Source organism: Nerophis ophidion, linkage group LG20 (assembly GCF_033978795.1).
Source record: "Nerophis ophidion isolate RoL-2023_Sa linkage group LG20, RoL_Noph_v1.0, whole genome shotgun sequence".
Classification (NCBI taxonomy): Eukaryota; Metazoa; Chordata; class Actinopteri; order Syngnathiformes; family Syngnathidae; genus Nerophis; species Nerophis ophidion.
Window position 1 is genome coordinate 36,166,830 of NC_084630.1, and position 6,360 is coordinate 36,173,189.

The following is a 6,360-nucleotide window of genomic DNA, read 5'->3' on the forward strand; positions in this document are numbered from 1 at the left end:
TTGATGATCACCTGTGTCGTGTGGAGAATAACACTTATTTATTCCTGCTTGATGATCACCTATGTCGTGTGGAGAATAACACTTATTTATTCCTGCTTGATGATCACCTATGTCGTGTGGAGAATAACACTTATTTATTCCTGCTTGATGATCACCTGTGTCATGTGGAGAATAACACTTATTTATTCCTGCTTGATGATCACCTATGTCTTGTGGAGAATAACACTTATTCCTGTTTGATGATCACCTATGTCGTGTGGAGAATAACACTCATTCCTGTTTGATGATCACCTATGTCGTGTGGAGAATAACATTTATTTATTCCTGCTTGAGGATCACCTGTGTCGTGTGGAGAATAACACTTATTTATTCCTGCTTGATGATCACCTGTGTCGTGTGGAGGATAACACTTATTTATTCCTGCTTGATGATCACCTGTGTCATGTGGAGAATAACACTTATTTATTCCTGCTTGATGATCACTTATGTCGTGTGGAGAATAACACTTATTTATTCCTGCTTGATGATCACCTGTGTCATGTGGAGAATAACACTTATTTATTCCTGCTTGATGATCACCTATGTCTTGTGGAGAATAACACTTATTCCTGTTTGATGATCACCTATGTCGTGTGGAGAATAACACTCATTCCTGTTTGATGATCACCTATGTCGTGTGGAGAATAACATTTATTTATTCCTGCTTGAGGATCACCTGTGTCGTGTGGAGAATAACACTTATTTATTCCTGCTTGATGATCACCTGTGTCGTGTGGAGGATAACACTTATTTATTCCTGCTTGATGATCACCTGTGTCATGTGGAGAATAACACTTATTTATTCCTGCTTGATGATCACGTATGTCGTGTGGAGAATAACACTTATTTATTCCTGCTTGATGATCACCTATGTCGTGTGGAGAATAACATTTATTTATTCCTGCTTGATGATCACGTATGTCGTATGGAGAATAACACTTATTTATTCCTGCTCTATGATCACCTATGTCGTGTGGAGAATAACACTTATTTATTCCTGCTTGATGATCACCTGTGTCATGTGGAGAATAACACTTATTTATTCCTGCTTGATGATCACCTATGTCTTGTGGAGAATAACACTTATTCCTGTTTGATGATCACCTATGTAGTGTGGAGAATGACACTTATTCCTGTTTGATGATCACCTATGTCGTGTGGAGAATAACACTTACTCCTGTTTGATGATCACCTATGTCGTGTGGAGAATAACACTTATTTATTCCTGTTTGATGATCACCTATGTCGTGTGGAGAATAACACTTATTTATTCTTGCTTGATGATCACCTATGTCGTGTGGAGAATAACACTTATTTATTCCTGCTTGATGATCACCTATGTCGTGTGGAGAATAACATTTATTTATTCCTGCTTGATGATCACGTATGTCGTATGGAGAATAACACTTATTTATTCCTGCTCTATGATCACATATGTCGTGTGGAGAATAACACTTATTTATTCCTGCTTGATGATCACCTGTGTCGTGTGGAGAATAACACTTATTCCTGTTTGATGATCACCTATGTCGTGTGGAGAATAACACTTACTCCTGTTTGATGACCACCTATGTCGTGTGGAGAATAACACTTACTCCTGTTTGATGATCACCTATGTAGTGTGGAGAATAACACTTATTCCTGTTTGATGATCACCTATGTTGTGTGGAGAATAACACTTACTCCTGTTTGATGACCACCTATGTCGTGTGGAGAATAACACTTACTCCTGTTTGATGATCACCTATGTAGTGTGGAGAATAACACTTACTCCTGTTTGATGATCACCTATGTAGTGTGGAGAATAACACTTATTCCTGTTTGATGATCACCTATGTCGTGTGGAGAATAACACTTACTCCTGTTTGATGACCACCTATGTCGTGTGGAGAATAACACTTATTTATTCCTGTTTAATGATCACCTATGTCGTGTGGAGAATAACACTTATTTATTCCTGCTTGATGATCACCTATGTCGTGTGGAGAATAACACTTATTTATTCCTGCTTGATGATCACCTATGTCGTGTGGAGAATAACACTTATTTATTCCTGCTTGATGATCACCTATGTCGTGTGGAGAATAACACTTATTTATTCCTGCTTGATGATCACCTACGTCGTGTGGAGAATAACACTTATTTATTCCTGCTTGATGATCACCTATGTCGTGTGGAGAATAACACTTATTTATTCCTGCTTGATGATCACCTATGTCGTGTGGAGAATAACACTTATTTATTCCTGCTTGATGATCACCTATGTCGTGTGGAGAATAACACTTATTTATTCCTGCTTGATGAACACTATGTCGTGTGGAGAATAACACTTATTCCTGTTTGATGATCACCTCTGTAGTGTGGAGAATAACACTTATTTATTCCTGCTTGATGATCACTTATGTCGTGTGGAGAATAACACTTATTTATTCCTGCTTGAGGATCACCTATGTCGTGTGGAGAATAACATTTATTCCTGCTTGATGATCATCTATGTAGTGTGGAGAATAACACTTGTTTATTCCTGCTTGATGATCATTTATGACGTGTGTACAATGTCTTTATTTATTTATTCCTAGTGATGTATAACACAGCTCATATGTTCCCATGTGTACACTTTAGGCTTGTATTTTTTGTCCTTTAGTAAGCTCTATTTCACATTGAAGGCGCTGGAATGTGTATTGGGAGTATGATGTACTCCCTTTGTACCTTATAAGTTTCAAACAATAAGGCTGTAATACCTTCTAGGTGGGCGGGGCTGTTTTTATACTAAATAAGCCGACTCCTCCCCTTTGACTTTCAGACCGCTTCTTGGTGTTTGCTATTAACACACTGTGAGAGCTGGTCTCCTAAAGCTTTAGGAAAACTTGGTAGTATTGCTATTCTGTCTCGATGGTCCTTCTTACTCAACATATTCTGTCTCGATGGTCCTTCTTACTCAACATATTCCGTGTCGATGGTCCTTCTTACTCAACATATTCTGTCTCGATGGTCCTTCTACTCAACATATTTTGTCTTGATGGTCCTTCTTACTCAACATATTCTGTCTCGATGGTCCTTCTTACTCAACATATTCTGTCTCGATGGTCCTTCTTACTCAACATATTCTGTCTCGATGGTCCTTCTTACTCAACATATTCTGTCTCGATGGTCCTTCTTACTCAACATATTCTGTCTCGATGGTCCTTCTTACTCAACATATTCTGTCTCGATGGTCCTTCTTACTCAACATATTCTGTCTCGATGGTCCTTCTTACTCAACATATTCTGTCTAGATGGTCCTTCTACTCAACATATTCTGTCTCGATGGTCCTTCTTACTCAACATATTCTGTCTCGATGGTCCTTCTTACTCAACATATTCTGTGTCGATGGTCCTTCTACTCAACATATTCTGTCTCGATGGTCCTTCTTACTCAACATATTCTGTCTCGATGGTCCTTCTTACTCAACATATTCTGTCTCGATGGTCCTTCTTACTCAACATATTCTGTCTCGATGGTCCTTCTTACTCAACATATTCTGTCTCGATGGTCCTTCTTACTCAACATATTCTGTCTCGATGGTGCTTCTTACTCAACATATTCTGTCTCGGTGGTCCTTCTTACTCAACATATTCTGTCTCGGTGGTCCTTCTTACTCAACATATTCTGTCTCGGTGGTCCTTCTTACTCAACATATTCTGTCTCGATGGTCCTTCTTACTCAACATATTCTGTCTAGATGGTCCTTCTACTCAACATATTCTGTCTCGATGGTCCTTCTTACTCAACATATTCTGTGTCGATGGTCCTTCTTACTCAACATATTCTGTGTCGATGGTCCTTCTTACTCAACATATTCTGTCTAGATGGTCCTTCTACTCAACATATTCTGTCTAGATGGTCCTTCTTACTCAACATATTCTGTCTCAATGGTCCTTCTTACTCAACATATTCTGTCTCGATGGTCCTTCTTACTCAACATATTCTGTCTCGATGGTCCTTCTTACTCAACATATTCTGTCTCGGTGGTCCTTCTTACTCAACATATTCTGTCTCGATGGTCTTTCTTACTCAACATATTCTGTCTAGATGGTCCTTCTACTCAACATATTCTGTCTCGATGGTCCTTCTTACTCAACATATTCTGTGTCGATGGTCCTTCTTACTCAACATATTCTGTCTAGATGGTCCTTCTACTCAACATATTCTGTCTAGATGGTCCTTCTTACTCAACATATTCTGTGTCGATGGTCCTTCTTACTCAACATATTCTGTCTAGATGGTCCTTCTACTCAACATATTCTGTCTCGATGGTCCTTCTTACTCAACATATTCTGTGTCGATGGTCCTTCTTACTCAACATATTCTGTGTCGATGGTCCTTCTACTCAACATATTCTGTCTCGATGGTCCTTCTTACTCAACATATTTTGTCTCGATGGTCCTTCTTACTCAACATCTATGTCGTCTGAAAGAACTTGGGGTTGACCGGTGACTTTAATTCTCTGAGAGGAAGACTGGTCAGACGCAACAATACCCAGAGTGCTTTGCACCAGTCTGCCATTCTAGTCATTTAGCTCCTGCTTTTTCTCCATCGTCTTGTTGGGGGGCCGACTGGCTCCTACATACACATGTATCCTCAACTCTTGTATTTTCTCATACAGAGTGGTTTGAAGAGGGTGAGTTAACCAAACATTTATGACATGTGATGTGCACCACAAAGCACACAAATACACAAAGTGTACACACACACACATGCATACAAATACACAAAGCCTGACAGGACACTTTGAAAGTCTTAATGAGAAGTAGAACAAGTTTTTTTCAAAATAAAAGCATGTCAGATGTTACATCCTGTCAATACTAAGACAACACCTGCACAGGTGCCAGAGGGGGCGGAGCTTAGTGCCCTCATGTGAAGGTTGTTACTCCTTCAGCAAACATAGCAAACTGATGTTTTGTTGGAAATAACATGTCACTCTTCTACTTGTCTTCAACACACACACACACACACACATATATATACATATATATATATTATAACCTTAATCATATATACACACACACACATATATATATATATATATATATACATAATTATAACTACTGTACACACTTGTACATATTATTCATTGCTGTATACACTGTACATAATTATAGCTACTGTACACAATGATACATATTCATCACTACTGTACACACCAGTACTTTATACATACTAATAACTACTGCATGCACTGTACACAAAGGTATTTAGATATAAGTGAAAGGTAATTAGATGTACATACTGAAAGGTATTACGGTATGAATAAGTTAATTGGATGTATAAAGTATATAATACAAGTATTTACATGTACAAAAGTAGTCAGTTTGTGTAAATGTTAAATAAAAAGAGAATAGAACAAATCCTTTTCAACTTATATTCAATTGAATAGACTGCAAAGACAAGATACTTCATCTTCACACTGAGAAACTTGGCTCTTTTTTGCAAATATTCATGAACTTAGAATTGAATGTCAGCAAAGTAGTCAGAGGGGCATTTTTACCAGTGTGTTACATAGCCTTTCCTTTGAACAACACTCAGTGCAGGTTTGGGAACTGAGGAGACACATTTTTGAAGTGGAATTCTTTCCCATTCTTGCTTGATGTACAGCTTAAGTTGTTCAACAGTCTCCTGCCTCATATTTTAGCCTGCACACATTTTCAATGTCTGGACTACAGGCAGGCCAGTCTAGTACCCGCACTCTTTTACTATGAAGCCACGCTGTTGTAACACCTGGCTTGGCATTGTCTTGCTGAAATAAGCAGGGGCGTCCATGATAACAACATATGTTGCTCCAAAAGCTGTATGTACCTTTCAGCATGAATGGTGCCTTCACAGATGTGTAAGTTAGCCATGCCTTGGGCACTAATACACCCCCATACCATCACACATGTGTAAGTTAGCCATGCCTTGGGCACTAATACACCCCCATACCATCACACATGTGTAAGTTAGCCATGCCTTGGGCACTAATACACCCCCATACCATCACACATGTGTAAGTTAGCCATGCCTTGGGCACTAATACACCCCCATACCATCACACATGTGTAAGTTAGCCATGCCTTGGGCACTAATACACCCCCATACCATCACACATGCTGACTACAACACTTTCACCCTACAACAATCACTAATACACCCCCATACCATCACACATGCTGACTACAACACTTTCACCCCTTGCAATAGCTGCTTGAGAAATGTTGTTCTTAAATAATTTGCTCAGGCATTTGTTGACAAAGTGGTGATCCTCGCCCCGTCCTTGTTTGTGAATGAGTGAACATTTCGTGGAAG